The 19,298-nt window shown below is 40.0% G+C and overlaps 1 pseudogene; it reads right to left on the bottom strand.

Moving 5' to 3' along the window:
- Window positions 1–6,981: 6,981 nt before the first annotated feature.
- On the bottom strand, window positions 6,982–8,391 carry LOC131517928 (olfactory receptor 4F6-like; annotated as a pseudogene).
- Window positions 8,392–19,298: the final 10,907 nt, after the last annotated feature.

The following is a 19,298-nucleotide window of genomic DNA, read 5'->3' as shown; positions in this document are numbered from 1 at the left end:
ATGTTACACCAGTGAAACAATTTACATACAAAGAGATATACCTGAGGACCTGCTCACTCTCACAAAGTTAACTGGTGGGAGGGCCCACAGAGGATCAAGAACACCTGGCTCCATTGAAAGTTATTTGCCTTAAATAGAACTTTGTATTTGTTCTATATGTATTCATTATCTATTTCTGAAATAACAAATTACTGGAAACCTGGTAGTTTTAAAACACACCAATGTGACATCTCACAGTTCTGCAGATGAGAAGGCCAAAATGGGTCTTCTGAGCTAGAATCAAGGTGTCAGCAGAGCTGCATTCCTTCCAGAAGACCTAGGAGAGAATTCATGACCCTCCTTCTTCCAAAGATGCCTGCATTCTTTGCTTCATGACCCCTTCCTCCCTCTTCATGGTACAGCACTCCAAACTCAGCAACTGTCATCACCTCTCCTCTCTGACTCTGTCCATCCTGCCTTCCCCTTGTAAGGTATATGCTGTGTGATTACATGGGGCTGACTCAGATAATCCAGGATAATTTGCCCATCTCAAAATTCTTAATCACATCGACAAAGTCCCTTGTGCCACGTAAAGTAACATATATTCACAGTCTCAGGGATTAAGACATGGACGCCTTCAAGACTATTATTCTGTACACTTCTCACAAGTGAACAAATAATTTTAGTGGGAAAAGGAAGACCTTATCACTAACCGGTGAATCAGATGGAGGAAATTTCAGAGAGTCTGTCAAGAACATGGAAGAGATATTAAAGGATGAAGGACAGATGGTGCATCCAGACCTTTCCTCTGAAACTACACATAAGACACTTCTGACTCCAAACACATCTAGGACCAAGTCTGACCAACTAATATCCACCAATAATAAGGAACCTATCCTGGGATTATCCCAAGATAATCAGCCAACCAACGTGTTCTGGAAAAACTGGGTATATACTTTAGTCCTGAGTGGTTCTCTGAATGACTTTGAGATGATTTTCAGTCATGAATTTAGTAAATATTTTTGAGGACCCACAATGCCAAGCACCATTCCACACATTGAGGTTACAGCATAGGCAAGATTTTCTGCTTCTGTGAAGTTGATATTCATGTCATAAAATTCAATTTTGGTCTGTTACATACAGAGTCTTTTCTCTAGAAAGGATAAGAACCCTTGAAGAAACACTGTAATTCATCAAATACTGGGGAGTCTCAAACACTCTGCTTCCTTCTAGTTCAATGTCCACATTCATAGAATCTCTTCTCAGTATCCTGACTTTTTATATGAATTTTTACATCTTTGTTATCTATCACACTAATTTTTCAGTGACTTTCTAATAAACATACATGGATTTTACCTCCCCAAATATATTATAAGACACTTGGAGCAAGTTTTGTGTATCACAGTTGTTTGTACTGACTGAAGAGCAGCTCAGAAATTATGTTGGCTGTATTTCGTAACTTACACATTCATTCATTCAACAAGTATTTTTGTATCAGTCATCAGGACAATTTTAAGTAACAGTCACTTAAACCATTAAATGATTTGACTTAAAACCAAACCTCGATATCACGAACTATGAACTTACTAATAAAACTTTTTTCTACGGAGTGAGCAGAAAAACAAGGCAAAAAACATTCCTTATGATCACTAAGTAAAACAGTGTGTTAGCCAAAACTTTTCTGAGTCTTCTTTGGAAAGAGGAGTATGAAATAGGAATGCAATGAGAATATACTATGAGACAAAAATATAAGTGGTGCTTCCTCCAAATTGTAATGTGAACAAGCAAAAAAAAATAACAAGTGAGAAGATAAAAGAAATACTGCTAAACCTGCCTATTAATAAAAATTTAAGGAATAGGGTTAGCAAAATCAGCAAAGGATTTATTGGGTCATTCAGGAAAAAAAACTATGTGATCTTTGTAAAGTTTACATAAATAGAGAGTCTAGCACAAGGGCAAAAAGGACAATTTTGGAGAAAAAGAAACTTACATTTTAAAAATCAGAAAGGAAATTGATAGAAATGACAACAAGGAAGGCAATAGGAAATTGGGTTTTTGAATGCAGCAAGAATTCGAGATGGTCAATTAGATGGGAAAATATGTTAAACAGTAAGAAATGGCAGACTGGGAGCTTGTTCAGATATACAGTCTCAAAAGTCCCAATGCTCAGAATTCCTTCCTACTAGCACCTAGCATTAGAGTCACGTTCTTTTTGACTAACATACTGCATCCCCTAGTTTTACTTACATTGCTAAGGGAAAGATGCTTCATTAAGCTATTAGAGACAAACAAGGAAGTTACCAGATGGCTTTCCTCAGCTGAGATATTGTGCATGCAAGAAATAAGTTTTCACAGTGAAGAAATAACGGATTCATTTATGCCTCATTCAACACCAAAGAAGGATGAGCTTAGATAGGTTGCTGCAGAAGTCAGGGGAAAACACAGATGAGCTCAGGAGGAGAGGGCCAGATCCCAGGAATGAGAGCTAACGCTGAGAAAAGAAGGATAAATGGGTTCAAAGACAAAATGTACCTACTTTACATACCTTAAAGAACAAAAAAGAAAAATTACTACAAATAACAAAGAGGAAATCTGGAAACTTACTCAGCTCCTGTCTTCAAGTATTCAGATTTCTTGAGTATCTCTCCAGTGGCTCTGAGATACAGTCTCTGAATGGCCTCTAGAGGAAGGTCCTAGGTTCAGTCACTTTGAGATATCGCAGGCCTTCCATGGAGACAGGGCTGCTCCTCTAAGGCCATTGCCATTAGGAGATATTCCACTTTGCGTTCTCTACTTGTCGTCTAGCTATTTCTCTCAAGAATCATGACAAGAATTACAGCCATCATTTCATTTAGACTATGTAAATGATCATGGTATGCAGTAAATTCAGATTCTGCAGCATTTAATGGAATCATCATCTAATGTCTTGATTTCTATGGAATTAGAATTGGGCAACCTCTTAGAATAGACTCATGGGAATTTTACATTTTAAAATTTTGTGGGGAAGAAAAACAGAGAGATGCTTATTATGCCCAATGAATAAAATCACTCAGTTGGAAGAGATCTAAAAATGTGTTCTGACCCAGTTCTTTTCTTCGGTTTCTCCACCCAGAACATGGTGGTTTCTCTACAGTTTACCTGGTTTGAAAATTCATTTTCTTCCTTGGTGTCCCACTTTTTATTAACATAGCAATCCAAAGGTTCATCCTTACAAAAAGAAAACCTCTCATTCTTTCAAGTAAACCGATGTCCACTTGATTCTTTCTCTGTGAAGAAAGACATGTCAGCACTCTCTCAGATAAATGTTTATTATCCTTGATCTTGGGAGAAGCAAATAAACATCACTCGTCTGTACCCTCTAGATTACCCACCTCCAGTCCTTTAGTCTTCCTTCATAGGATCATCTTCTATCCCTTCATCTGTGGCGCTATTTCACCACGAAATCACCGCCATTTCACCATAAAACATCTCACTGGAGGGACCTAGAAAAAAATTCTAACAAATGTTTAAAGAATATAAACAAAAACAGGAGGATCGATTACTGGTTGTTAAAGATGATACATTTAGTTTCCTACTTTTTTCTCCATCCTTCCACCACCTAGTTTTAACCTACACTACATTAGTTTAGTTTAAGGTGAGTTATTAGATGCCTAGATACTTTTCTTCTAAGCAGGTTTTCTATTATCCTTTCTCCATCTTGATTCTATGAACTTGGGGGGTGTGTTTAATGTCACTTATCACTTCTACCTAATGAACTTTCTCTCATATTTGAGTTCCCTGAAGATAAAGGTAAAGCAAGCTTGTTATCACGACCGCACACATATTTGTATTTACTTTGCGTGCTAATAACTCTCCCTAAAGACCCCTTAGTACAGTTAACAATTCATCCTGAATCCTGGGCCTGACCACAGTGTGGATTCCAGACTCTGCAGTGTATCTTCATTCTCACCCCCTGAATCTCCAAGTCATTTCCAAGTCCTTATTAAAACTTAAGGTTAATTCAGTTTTTCATGTTGACAACCATTCATGTTTATTTCCTGCTCTACTCATCATCTCCCCACCACTAACACATGTTTCTTTCTGCCTCTGGGCATAAAGCTAATTGAAATACACAAAAGCAAACCCTTACCTGAGTTTTCCTCCTGACTGAAGTTTACCTAGTTTGGGCTTCCTCCTGTTGTCTATTTCATTCCATCCTTCCCTTGGAGCTATTCCCAGACTATAATCTCAAGCACACAGGAGGTGTATAAATGTATCTATATATGGAACACATAGCTAATTAACGGAACTGAAGGATAGTGACCAACTAATGTTATCCTGACCTGGGATTGCAAAACTAAAGTCAATTAGTCAAGAAAATTGCCTCCTAAAAAATATATTCATTGTGATCCAAGCAACAAAGGGAAGTGTTATAAATGAGTCAGGCGAGAGGCAAATGACACTAGATTATTTAAGAAGATCATCTCTGTTATATGGTTTGCTACTTTAAATCCTATCATCAATAATAAAAGCTTCCTTAGGTAATTTGATAATATTCACCTTCTGAGAATGTTATGCAAATTGCATAGAACAGCTTGATAAATATCAATTTCCCTGCATATAAATGAACTAGGGAACTGAAAGAAAAGGTAAAAATTTTTAAGTAAAAAAAATAGCTACACAAGTAACATCTCACTTCTTTTTCATTAGGATCACATAATAAACCAACTGAGCAAGTTTAACATCACTAGGGATGACGTGTGTATATTACGTACCCCTGGTATGATTTCTTTTCAAAAACCCAGAATCCCAGTCAAATTATGAAGAAAAAATTCAGACAAACCCAAATTGAGAGGACATTCTACAAAATATCTGACCAATATTCCTGAAAGCTGTCAACACCATGGAAAACCAGGTGAGACTATGAAACTCAAGAAACCAGAGATTGCTAAGGAATCATGACAGCTAAATGTCTTGTTTCCTTGACTGAACTCTAGAAAAGAAAAGGGTAAAAAGAAAAAACTGATGAAATCTGAATAACGTCTATCATTAGTTAATAGGCACATACCACTATTGATCTCTCCATGTACCACAGAAATGTTAGATGATAACATTAGAAGAAACTGAAACTGATACTGGGTGAAGGCCATATAGGAACTCCCCGGACAACCTTTGCAACTTCTCTGTAAATCTAAAATTCTCCCAAAGTAAAAGCTCTATTTAAATGAACCAAAGAGGGTACCTGGATGGCTCAGTCTGTTAAGCGTCTTAACTCTTGATTTTGGCTCAGGTCACAATCTCACAGTTCCTAGGTTCAAGCCCTGCTTGGAAACGTGCATTGAGCTCTAAGTGGGGTTCTGTACTTAACAGAGCAGAGCTGCTTGGGATTCTCTCTCTCCCTCTTTCTGCTCCTTCCCCAATCTCTCACTCTCTCTCAATAAATAAACTTTAAAAAATAAATAAGTGAAACAAAAGATCAAAAAAGAAACGTAAAATTGGGGCCAAATATATTTAAGTGAAAATCATTCAGGAATGTTGAAGCTCTGACAAACAGACATTCAAGATACAAAGTGAAAGATATACTGGTACACATTAGTGAAAACTCAACAGTCCAATGGAGATGTAAGACTTAGCAAATGAGGACACAAGATCTAAAATGATAGATGGCAACAAAAGACAAGAAGCCTGGCAACTTAAACTCGGAATTTAGATCTTCCATATAGTCCCTTTATGGTCTTGAACTAATTAACTAATTTTCCAGTACCTGAAACTTTTTAAAATAGGGAGAATCTATGAGATGATGTTTACTTTACTTGAAAAATTTAAAAACCGTGTGACCCTCCCAAGTTGAATTTTAATAATTTTCCATGTTACTGCATGTGCTATATAAGCAATCTTTCAGCTCTGAGGTATCTTTCTATACTCTGTTAGGATGCAGGCACTGAGGCTCTGCAAACTCCTTTCTTTCTTGCCAGCTCTGCCCTTAGAGGGCACTAGAGGGCGACTGCAAGGCTAGAAACGGAACAGAGGACTTCTTTGCTCCCTCCTCTTTGCTGCCTGTGGGCTCCCTCTCTGCTCACTGTGCCTGTGAGCATCGCCTAACGCCCTGTTCACCTCAGCAACCCTGATTTCTTTCCAAGGCAGCAGCGGTGTTCCAGCCTTAGAGGTGCTCACTTCATCACACCCTCCTCAGGAACACCTGTGTTGGCCACCAGCACCCTTTCCTCAGAGGTGGTGACCCTGCCTTCCTCTGAGCTCAGAGACACGAGCAGCAGCCCCTCCTCAGATATTTGAGTTTCAACTCCAAAGGTCCTTCCTCCAAGATCTTAATAGCTTTTTTCTTCCAAGTGTACTTATTCTAACTGCTACCCTTTATTTTCCATCCCTAGGGGTGAGAGCTACTTCGTACAAATGCTACGTCTGTGGTATCTCAGGGTTTATTCTTTTTCAAATAACTAGTTAACAGCTTTATATTTAGTTAACCATTCTTTATACCAACATTTTCTCTCATAATAACTGCTATGGTTATTATCTCCTTGCTGGGCCCTGAAAAATCCAGATTAGCAATAGAATAATGAGGAAGGCTGACAGATAAGGAGCTGAAAATATAGAAAATCAATCAGCTGTATAATAAGAAACATAACATGAAGGAAAAATTAACATTTATCCTTAAACTGAGATAGTATGTTTACTATGGGAAAAATAGAAAATGAGCAATACAGGGGTGACTTGGTGGCTCAGTTGGTTAGCTGTTCAACTCTTGATCTCTGCTCAGGTAATTATCTTGCAGGTTTGTGAAATTGAGCCCAATGTCAGGCTCCATACTGGGCTTAGAGCCTGCCTGGGATTCTCTGTCTCCCTCTTTCTCTGCCCCTCCTCCCGCTTGTATGTGCACTGTCTCCCAAAATAAATAAACACTTTTTAAAAAATGAACAATAAACCACATATTGCCTTTCAAAGGGGATTGATTAACATTTATACTAATTGTGTTTGCCACCATCTACAGGTATGACCCCTGGTGAGATAAGAAATCCATGACCTGTAAGTCTCTTCTATAACCAGAGTCCAGGGAATGACATCACAGTTCAATCCTCCACATGTTTAAAAGACATTAACTTACAAACTGAGAGCAGAGGCTCCTCATTGCCACCTTCATATCTCTATTCCTAAAAGTATAGGTGACTGGATTCAGAAAAGGATCGTGATAACTGCATCAAAGATGGCAAGGAATTTCTCCAGATGAGATGTGGGAAATGGCCACACATAGAACAAGATTAATGGCCCAAAGAACAAAACAACCACAGTGACATGAGCTGACAGAGTGGAGAGGGCCTTGGACATACTACCTGAAGATTTTCTGAACAGTCACCAAAACAAAGACGTAAGAGATGATTAGAAGTAAACAGAAGGCCACAGAAATAAAGCCACTGTTGGCAGTAGCCATGAATCCCAATGTGTTTGTCTCTCCGTAAGCAAGCTTGATGAACCGAGGAAGGTCACAAAAAAAGCTGTCTAATTCATTAGGCCCACAGAAAGGCAAGTCTACAACAAAACCCCATTGAGTCACTGAATGAATAAGGCCAATGATCCAGGAAGTGACTAGAAATAAAATGCACCTCCATGGGGGTCATGATGGTCAGGCAGTGCAGAGGCTTACATATGGCAACATATCTGTCAGAGGCCATGGCGATGAGAGCACCATCTCAATGCCCCCAACTGCACGGATAAAGAAGATCTGAACTACACAGCCCCCAAAAGAGATGGTTTTGCATTATCTTAAAACATCATAAATCATCTTGGGAGCTGTGCAACAGCAAAATATCACGTCGGTGATGGAAAGGTTGGCCAGCAGGAAGTATGTGGGGGACTGTAAACCGGGGACAGAGGTCACACTTAGCGCAATGAGGAGGTTTCCCACCGGGCTCGCCACATAGAACACACAGGAAAAGAGGGAGAGAAAGAGCTGGATGTCCCCTGAGGTGGAGAGTCCCAGGAACTGGGACTGCAGCACCGCCGAGTGATTGGCCTCCTCCGTTGCCTCTGTCAGCAGTGACACCTCTCACACCACCTGAAAGAAGAGAGTAAGGAGAAACTGATTCAGGAGAAATGGCACTGATCTTAATCCTGGGCCATAATATCATTGTCAGAAAACCTGACGGAGACTGATGTGTGCTCCTGCAGACCATTTCAGTCACAACGCAATTCAGATATCCTTGTAGTATACTGCGTCACAAAAAAGTACTGCAAAAAATAAGGATACCTGTACTTACTTTTATGGGTAGTTCTGTTGTATTTTTTCTGTCGTTGTTTCAGAGATATCTCGTATATGACCACAAGTTAATAGACTTTTATAAATTGCTCAACTCCATGAAATAATCAAGTGATGTAAATTTCATAATTTGGACATCTCACAGTATAAGATACCATATCCATGGTCACATTGGCAAGTTCTATGAAAATCATTATAAGCTTTCTTTGAAGACCTGATATGTATATTTCTCATATCTATAAGTTAACCAGAAAAAATGAGTTAGAGGAAGGAAGGAAAGAGAGGTGTGCAGGATGCCAAAGCGTGGCACTCACCACCCCATCAAAGGATAAGGGCTAGAGAGTGACACAGTTATGGGTTTGTGGAGGACATTCTGCCTAGGTATCATCATACTGTATCTTCCAAGTTATAGCAAAGATGAACGCCATACCTGTGGTAACTCTGTTACTACACTCCTCCCTATACCTCCCAGTCTTAGCTGAACTGCCTCTTCTTCCCTGGACAGGCATCGAATAGTATTTACCCCTGCCTCACACACACACTCGAATGTTCCAGGCCATGGCTCCCCTCCACATTCTTCGCCCGGCCTGCAATGCCTGGGCCTTCGTTTCATCCCTCTACTTCTTCCCATTCCTCAACAGCACACTCTGCACAACTCCTTACTCTATCAAGTCCTTTCTCATACTCTTCCTTGACATTTGTGAGGTGAAGGCAAATTTTTCTTACACTGTGGTGACAAAACCAAAAACACTAACACTAATAGTGCCCTGTTCCTGCTCTAACTTTAAATTTGTTAACGTTTGTCTATGTTTGAGAGACAGAGCATGAATGAGAGAGGGGCGGGCAGAGAGAGGAAGAAGACAGAATCTGAAGCAGGCCCCGGGCTCCGAGCTCTCAGCACAGAGCCCAACACGGGGCTTGAACTCACAAACCCTGAGATCATGACCTGGGCCGAAGCCTGACGTGTGACCGCTCTAACAAAGACCACTATTTAATTCTCTGTTGCTTCACAAAAACATTCTTATATATGTGTTTTAAATGTCTTTTTAGACTTTTTCTTGATGATGATATAGATGATATTCACATTAATAGAAAGCAGCTCATCTTGGTAGCAGTTAGATTCCTTTCCTAGGGATTATCACCAGTAACCTCCCCATGGATACAATTCATCCAAACAAATGATTGATTCTAAATTACCCTCCTTGAAGCTGACAGTTATTCCATCCATGCTTTCCACATACCAGTCAATCTAAACTTTTTTTAGTTTTTACACAAGACCTTATTTTCTCTTCCACACAAAAATGGATATTTTTCACGCATCTGCTTAGCTCAGATTTAAATAGTAGTTAACTCCTAGTGTTGGTAAAAAGTTGGAAAACAGGATGGTACACTCGTGGATGACACTGCTTCCTAGCCAGTCTTTCACTTTCTGCCTATACTGAAAGGTTGTTAGAGGCCATAGTTGGTATCAGTTTCCACTTTTTTTTAATGTTTTTATTTATTTTTGAGGGAGAGAGAGAGAGTGGGAGAGGGGCAAAGAGAGAGGGAGACAGAGGATCTGAAGCAGCCTCTGAGCTGATAGCAGCTACTCCGATGCTGGGATCAAACTCAGGAACCGTGAGATCATCACCTGAGCCCAATTCAGCCGCTCAACCAACTGAGCAACCCAGGTGCCCCCAGTTTCCACTTTAAAAAAAATTTTTTAACAGACACATAGACCAATGGAACAGAATAGAAACCCCAGAACTAGACCCACAAAAGTATGGCCAACTAATCTTTGACAAAGCAGGAAAGAACATCCAATGGAAAAAAGACAGTCTCTTTAACAAATGGTGCTGGGACAACTGGACAGCAACATGCAGAAGGTTGAAACTAGACCGCTTTCTGACACCATTCACAAAAATAAACTCAAAATGGATAAAGGACCTGAATGTGAGACAGGAAACCATCAAAACCCTAGAGGAGAAAGCAGGAAAACACCTCTCTGACCTCAGCCGCAGCAATTTCTTACTTGACACATTCCCCAAAGGCAAGGGAATTAAAAGTAAAAATGAACTATTGGGACCTCATGAAGATAAAATGCTTCTGCACAGCAAAGGAAACAACCAACAAAACTAAAAGGCAACCAACGGAATGGGAAAAGATATTTGCAAATGACATATCGGGCAAAGGGCTAGTATCCAAAATCTATCAAGAGCCCACCAAACTCCACACCCAAAAAACAAATAATCCAGTGAAGACATGGGCAGAAAACATGAATAGACACTTCTCTAAAGAAGACATCCAGATGGCCAACAGGCACATGAAAAGATGCTCAACGTCGCTCCTCATCAGGGAAATACAAATCAAAACCACACTCAGATATCACCTCACGCCAGTCAGAGTGGCCAAAATGAACAAATCAGGAGACTATAGATGCTGGCGAGGATGTGGAGAAACTGGAACCCTCTTGCACTGTTGGTGGGAACGCAAACTGGTACAGCCGCTCTGGAAAACAGTGTGGAGGTTCCTCCAAAAATTAAAAATAGACCTACCCTATGACTCAGCAATAGCACTGCTAGGAATTTACCCAAGGGATAGCAGGAATACTGATGCATAGGGGCACTTGTACCCCAATGTTTATAGCAGCACTCTCAACAATGGCCAAATTGTGGAAAGAACCTAAATGTCCATCAACTGATGAATGGATAAAGAAATTGTGGTTTATATACACAATGGAGTACTACGTGGCAATGAGAAAGAATGAAATATGGCCCTTTGTAGCAACGTGGATGGAACTGGAGAGTGTGATGCTAAGTGAAATAAGCCATACAGAGAAAGACAGATAATATATGTGTTCACTCTTAGGTGGATCCTGAGAAACTTAACAGAAACCCATGGGGAGGGGAAGGAAAAAAAAAAAAAGGTTAGAGTGGGAGAGAGCCAAAGCATAAGAGACTGTTAAAAACTGAGAACAAACTGAGGGTTGATGGGGGGTGGGAGGGAGGGTAGGGTAGGTGATGGATATTGAAGAGGGCATCTTTTGGGATGAGCACTGTGTGTTGTATGGAAACCAATTAGACAATAAATTTCATATATTTAAAAAAAATTTTTTTAACATTTATTATTGAGAGAGACAGAGAGAGAGAGACAGAGCATGAGTCCGAGAGGGGCAGACACAGAATATGAAGCAGGCTCCAGGCTCTGAGCTGTCAGCACAGAGCCAGACACGGGACTCGAACTCAGAAACTGAAGATCATGACCCCAGCCGAAGTCGGACGCTCAACTGACTGAGCCACCCAGGCGCCCCCCACCCAGTTTCCACTTTTAAACAAGGGAAGAATAGTGGTTTAATTCTGATCTAGTCCATGGAGACAGAGTGAAAGTGTCCACTTAACTGCTCCTACAAAAGGAAAATAGGTTACTAACGATGATCAGCAACTAAATTCCGGTGTGCATTTGTAGTGTCCTGAGTCCCACCCTGTTCAACACACACACAGCATTGACCTCTCACCACACCCCCACCACAAGCCTAGAATGTAAGAAATAACAGATACCTCAGAGATCCTCTAGTGATTAGCCGACTGCCTTCTCGGCCCAGGTCTGTTCATCCTTGTGCTGCCAGCACAGATAGCAAACAAATCATAAATAACATGGGCTCACCTCCAATTCAAGAATGCACGACAATTCTGGAGTAATTTTTAAAGTAGATCAATGGTTGGGGTCACTCAGACAAAGATCTGTAACCCTCTACTTCCTAACCTGAGTTGCAAATTACTGACGAGGTTGATTTTAACATAGAATTACCAGAAAACAATAAAATTCACAGAGAAACATCTCCATCTCATCCTCCTACAGGTTTCTCCATTAGTTTGCTCCTCCGGAGATGAATAGAAGGAGCTCAGGACAGAAGAGCAGAAAGATGTACAGGAATGCTCACTGGAGCTTCCTGCTCTCAAAGTGCTTGTTTTTACTGCTATCAATGCAGCAAGCCTTGGACAAGCTGTTGTTGCCGGGACCTGAATGAAACTGCTAGTGATTATAAAATCTGCTTATTTTAGAGTTAGGAAAACCAACGTAAAGAAAGGATAAACAGCATTACTGAACAACAAGCTGGTGGCAAATCCGGAATTAATATGGTTGACTCTTGCTTTTAGTCAATCCAGGTTATTTCCACTACCCCACACGTCTTTTGCTAGAATGGTTCCAGTTGAGCATCCAGTGAGTGGCCCAGGAAATCATAGTATATCAAAGCTAGTTTCTTCAGCATGGTCCAAAATTCTTATTCTGCTGCTACTATATTCTATATCTGGAGACCAACACTCAAAACACATCTGCAAAAGTCACTAGAATAGCTCCTCCAATACAGTTCACAATGACATGATTGACTCCACTCGTCTTGCTGTCTTCTCTCTTTTGGTTGTGAATTTATCCACTGTCATCTCCCTATTGAATAATAGAATTAATTCATTTCTTCTAGTTGATTACATCTCCCTTTTCACTGCTCTGTGGGTTTTCACTTGAAGCTCTGACCAGTATCAAACACTGTGTCCATCCATCTAACTCACCTGAGCCCATGCCAAAATGATCATGGACTTAGAGAACCACAGAATGCAGAGCTCTTACCTTTGAAATGTTATTGTCACCTGGCATAATAAGCCATATGTAAAACCTCCAAGCAGGAAGCACAGCCAATTAGCGGCACTGAAAAGTTACTTGAGTGCTTCTGTAGAGACCTGGGATTGTCATCGTACTATGTTTAGTCAAGGGAGTTGTATCCTAGAACCATGGAATTTAGCCACAGCAAGCAAAGGGAAAGGTTAGTAACAGGTCACTTGAGGGAAGAAGAGAAGGAAACTAGGGATTTTTGTGGAAATTGTAGATTTTGTCTTTTTACCCCCTTGATTTTCTGATTTGCGAAGGAAGAAACTCCATAAGAATGAAAATGTACACCAAAGCACCTGGGTGACTCAGTCAGCTGAGTGTCCAACTCTTGATTTCAGCTCAGATCATGATCCTAGGATCATGGGATTGAGCCCTCTGTCTGCCTCCATGCTGACTGTGGGTCCTGCTTAAGATTCTCTCTCTCTCTCTCTCTCTCTCTCTCTCTCTCTCTCTCTCTGCACCCCTCTCTCCTGCTCACACACTGTCTTTCTCTTAAAAAAAAAAAAAAAGAATGAAAATATACACCTTCAAACAAGTGAAAACAATGCTTATCATCTCTACAGGAAGGAAGAGAGGGAGAAAAAGAGGAAGAAATGTAGGGCTCCATTGTGGCACTGGAATGTGTCCCATTCAAAAGGATAACCACAGTAGAAATAAAAGGCATCCAGGGGCATCTGGGTAGCTCAGTCAGTTAAGCATCCGATTTCTGTCCAGGTCATGACCTCACAGTTCGTAAGCTCAAGCCCCACATCAGGCTCAGTGCTGACAGCTCAGACCCTGGAGCCTGCTTTGGATTCTGTGTCTCCCTCTCTGTCTACCCCTCCCCTGCTCATTCTCTTTCTTTCTCTTTAAACATTAAAAAAAAAAAGGCATCCAAATTGGCAAGGAAGAAGTCAAACATTACTATTGGCAACCTACATGGTACTTTATGTAGGAAACCCAACAGACCCCACCAAAAAATTGCTAGAACTGATCCCTGAATTCAGCAAAGTCGCAGGATATAAAATCAATATACAGATATCTATTGCATTTCTATACACCAATAATGAAGCAGTAGAAAAAGAAATCAAGGAATGGATCATGTTTACAATTGCACCAAAAAACATAATATACCTAGGAATTAACTTAACCAAAGAGGTGAAAGATCTCTTCTCTGAAAACTACAGAACACTTATGAAAGAAATCGAAGAGGACACAAAGAAATGGAAAAACATTCCATGCTCATTGATTGGAAGACCAAATACTGTTAAAATGTCTATACTACCCAATGCCGTGTACACATTCAATGCAATCCCTATCAAAATAACACCTTCATTCTTCACAGAGCTAGAACAAACTATTTTAAAATTTTTATAGGACCAGAAAAGACCTGAATAGCTAAAGCAATGTTGAAAAAGAAAAGCAAAGCAGGAAGCATCACAGTTCTGGACTTCAAGCTGTATTACAAAGCTGCAGTCATCAAGACAGTGTGGTACTGGCACAAAAGAGACACATAAATTAATGGAACAGAATGGAGAACCTAGAAATGGACCCACAGCTATATGGTCAACGCATCTTCAACAAAACAGGAAAGAATATCTAATGGAAAAAAGACAGTCTCTTCAACAAATGGTGTTGGGAAAACTGGATGGCTACAAGCAGAAGAATGAAACTGGACCATTTTCTTCCACCATACACAAAAATAAATTCAAAATGGATGAAAGATCTAAATGTGAGACAGGAAATCATCAAAATCCTAGAGGCGAACACAAGCAGCAACCTTTTTGACCTCACCTGTAACAACTTACTAGACACATCTCTGGAGGCAAGGGAAACAAAAGCAAAAATGAACTATTGGGACTTCATCAACACAAAAAGCTTCTGCACAGTGAAGGAAGTAATCAGCAAAACTAAAAGGCAGCTGACAGAATGGGAGAAGATAATTACAAATGCCATATTGGATAAAACGCTAGTATCCAAAACCTATAAAGAACCTATCAAACTCAACACCCAAGAAAACAATCCAGTTTAGAAATGGACAGAAGACATGAATAGACTTCTCCAAAGAAGACATGCAAATGGCTAACAGGCACATTCAAAGATGCTCAACATCACTCATCATCCCGAAAATACAAATCAAAACCACAATGAGATATCAGCTCATACCAGTCAGAATGGCTAAAATTAACAACTCAAGAAACATATGTTGGTGAGGATATGGAGAAAGGGAGCTCTTTTGCACTGCTGGTGGGAATGCAAACTGGTGCAGCCACTCTGGAAAATGGTATGGAGATTCCTCAAAAAGTTAAAAATAGAACTACCCTACCACCCATGTGTAGGGTATTCCCTACACATGTGTATGTGTATGTGTATTCCATTGCGAGTGTGTATGCGTGTATGTGTATATGTATATGTATACATGTATATGTGTGTATGTATATATATGTGTAGATACATACACACATACACACACGATGGAATATTAGCCATCAAAAAGAATGAAATCTTGTCATTTGCAATGACATGGATGGAACTATAGCTATGCTAAGCAAAATAAGTCAGAGAAAGAGAATACCATATGATTTCACTCATATGTATAATTTAAGAAACAAAACAGGTGAACTTATGGGGAAGGAAAAAAAGAGGGAAGCAAACCATAAGAGACTCTTAACTATAGAGAATAAACTGAGGGTTGATGGAAAGAGGTGGGTGGGGGGTGGGCTAAATTGGTGATGGGTATTAAGGAAGGCACTTGTTACATACAACTAGGTGTTGTATGTAAGTGATGAATCACTGAATTCTCCTGAAACCCAATATTAGACTATATGTTAACTAACAATAATGTAAATAAAAATTTGGCAAAATAAAAAATAAAGTAGGAATAAGATATGCAGATGTCCTATAAATAGTTAGCTAGTTCTTTATTATGTGTGAGATGTGGAGAGATGAAGAAGGTTTATAATAACAGCACTAGGGATGCACTCAAATGGTTGTGGAGCTGGGATGAGGAAAATCATTAATGGTTTAATCTCTCATAGGTTAGCTCCTTAAAAAGAAACATCAATGAAGCAGAAAATCCCTTCTAGTTATATTGTTTATCTTTACACCAAAAGTATGCAGAGAGTCAGTGATGTGGCCATTGATAAACCATCATTATATAGAGCACTCTGTATCAGTTACCTATTACTGTACAACAAAGTAGCTTAAAGCAACAACATTTTCCTTGCTCCTGAGTCTGCAGTTAAGGCTGAGCTCAGCTGGGCAGGTCTTCCATTGGTCTCACCTGGGTTTTCTCATGAGGCATCAGTTATCTGGCAACATGACTGGGACTGGAGATTTTAAATGGCCTCATTCTCATGTCCAGGGCCTTAAGCTGTCTATTTGCTGGGCCTGCCTCTCCAGGAGGTCTTCTATCATTAGGTAGTCTTGTCCAAGCTTCCTTACAGGGTAGTAGGAATGCTACAGGACAATAACACAGAAGGTGCAAACTATGCTTCAGTTCTGGAATTCATTGAGTATCATCTTTACCACATTCCGTTGGTCAAGGAGGGGCATGAGACCAGGCCAGATTTCAGGTGGGGAAATCGATTCTACCTCTCGACAAGAAGAGGTGCAAAACATTGTAACCATGTTTCTCAAACAATTGGAGACTCCATAACTACTCATTCTGAGTTGTGTCTATTGGCTAAGTATTTCTTAGGTAGAAATACCCTTACTATAAGGACCCGATATATGTCCTCTAGGTTTCTATGGTGTTGTCGCTCCAAATTTTACTAACTCAAAGGAGTTAACTCATCAACTGTCTTCCGTTCCTGTATTTGTCTTCGATTTAACAGATCTGTAGTTATTAATTTACATTTTCTTAATGAATTTATATTGATACTATATATGAGACTAAGTAAGTTAAAGCACATGACCTTATACATTCTTCTGTGTGCAGGACAGACCACCTCCTAATTGTCAAAGAATATTCAGAATCACTGAAGCAGAGATAGAGCCACTTTACTTGATTTAAAAGGAGCCTAGAGGTCCTGTGGGAAAGTAATTTCTCACCATCAACACATACAGAACTGCCTAATAAGTGTGAGGTGTCCAAAGGAGGGCAATCTCATACATCTGAGAGAAAATCATTATGAAAGCAAAAGACATCTGGCAGAGTAGGTGAGACTAAGCAAGTAAGTCCTGGTGTTAGAGTGGGGAGTATAATTCTAGATGCAAAATGAGGTTATGCATGACTCCCTTCCAACACAGCCTCTCCACCTTTTCCCCCTGCCCCTATCCCCCACACCCCTGCATGTTCCTGGGCTCTCTGGAAATGAGAGGGCTGTGATACAAAGAAAAGACCTGTGACAGTAGAACCCAGATCTCTTCTGTGGGAAGTCCCTTCCCACAGAAGAGGCTGTGAGGAAAAGTATAAAGCAAGCCAAAGGCTGGCAGTCCACAGCAGACCTCAGAGGTTCAGACAGTAGTATGTGGGCAACTAGCAACCAGCAGTTTGGGAGAGGTAGGCAATGACTCAAGCAGAAACCTCTGTGCCAGAGTGGCCCCTGTCCTTGAAGCAGAAGAATGGCTGTAGCATGGCCAACAGAACAAAGAGTCCATACTTATATGGGAATCTAACCACCAAGTATTTTAGAGAGAATACTTAGGGAGGAGAACCCAGGAAAAGATTTAATTTCTGCTTCCGAAGCATGTCAGAGAAATGAGACTTGGAATGTTGTGGTAAATGTGACATGTTTGTGCTCGGTGGGTCCTGCAACTGGTGTTTTGATTGTCTCATTTTTACTTTTTTAACTTGATTGTGTGCCTGCTTATCAAATAGTGTGTGCAGACCTTTATTAAAATGTTGGATACCTAGATAAATATTTTACTTAAACCAAACATTGTCTCTTTACCAACCAAAAGATATGTAAGGACCAGGTTTACAAAATGAATGAACCTCTTCCCCTTCACCTAGAGATAGTCTCTACATTAATAGTGTTGGGAAAACTGGATATCCATGTGCAAAAGAATGAAATTGGGCCCTTAGCTTACACCATATACAAAACCAACCCAGAATGGATTAAGGACTTTAAATATAAGACCTGAAATTTTAAACTCCTCGAAAAAACATAGAGAAAAACTCCTTGACGTTGATCTGGGCAATGATTTTTTTTTATTTGACACCAAAAGCACAGCAACAAAAGGAGAAGTAAATAAGTGCAACTGAATCAAACTAAAAAGCTTCTGCACAGCAAGAGCAACAATCAATACAATGAAAAGGTAAGCTACAGAATGAGAAAAATATTTATAAATTATACATATGATAAGGGGTTAATATCCAAAATATATAAAGAACTCATACAACAGCATGGCAAAATAATAATCTGATTAAAATGGGCAAAGGCCTTTAATAGATATTTCTCCAAAGATATTGAAATGGCCAACAGGTATATGAAAAGATGTTCAAAATCACTAACCATCCAAGAAATGCAAATTAACACCACAATGAGATATCACTTCATTCCTACAAGAAAGGCTATATTTTTTTACCTTTCATTTATACACACACACACACACACACACACACACACACGTAAAACTTATTGTCAAGTTTGCTAACATACAGTGTATATACAGCGTGCTCTTGGTTTTGGGGGTAGATTCCTGTGATTCATCATCCCAACAAGTGCCCTCCTAAATGCCTATCACCGATTTCCCCCTTCACTGCCATCAACCCTCACTTTGTGCTCTGTATTTAAGAGTCTCATGGGTTTGCCTCCTCTCTGTTAGTAACTACTTTTTCCCCTTCCTTTCCCCCATGGTCTTCTGTTAAGTTTCTCAACTTCCACATATGAGTGAAACCATATAACTGTCTTTTTCTGACTTATTTCACTTAGCATAATATCCTCCAGTTCCATCCACGTCGTTGCAAATGGCAGGATTTCATTCTTTCTCATTGCCAAGTAGTATTCCATTGCATATATAAACCACATCTTTATCCATCGTCAGTTGATGGACATTTGGGCTCTTTCCATAATTTGGCTATTGTTGAAAGCACGGCTATAAACACTGGGGTGCGTGTGCCCCTATGAGTCAGCATTCCTGTATCCTTTGGATAAGTTCCTAGAAGTGCTATTGCTGAGTTTAGGGTAGTTCTGTTTTTAATTTTTTGAGGAACCTCCTCACTGTTTTCCAGAGTGGCTGCACCAGTTTGCATTCCCACCAACAGTGCAAGAGGGTTCCTGTTTCTCCACATCCTCACCAACATGTTGTTTCCTGAGTTGTTAATTTTAGCCACTCTGGTGTGAGGTGTTGTCTCAATGGGGTTTTGATTTGTATTTCCCTGATGATGAGTGATGATGAATGTCTTTTCATGTATCTGTTGGCCATCTGGATGTCTTCTTTGGAAAAATGTCTATTCATGTCTTCTTCCCATTTCTTCACTGGATTATTTGTTTTCGGGTGC

This window comes from Neofelis nebulosa, chromosome 7, assembly GCF_028018385.1.
Source record: "Neofelis nebulosa isolate mNeoNeb1 chromosome 7, mNeoNeb1.pri, whole genome shotgun sequence".
Lineage (NCBI taxonomy): Eukaryota > Metazoa > Chordata > Mammalia > Carnivora > Felidae > Neofelis > Neofelis nebulosa.
The sequence above is the reverse complement of the archived record's forward strand: the minus strand, read 5'-3'. Positions and strand labels throughout refer to the sequence as shown.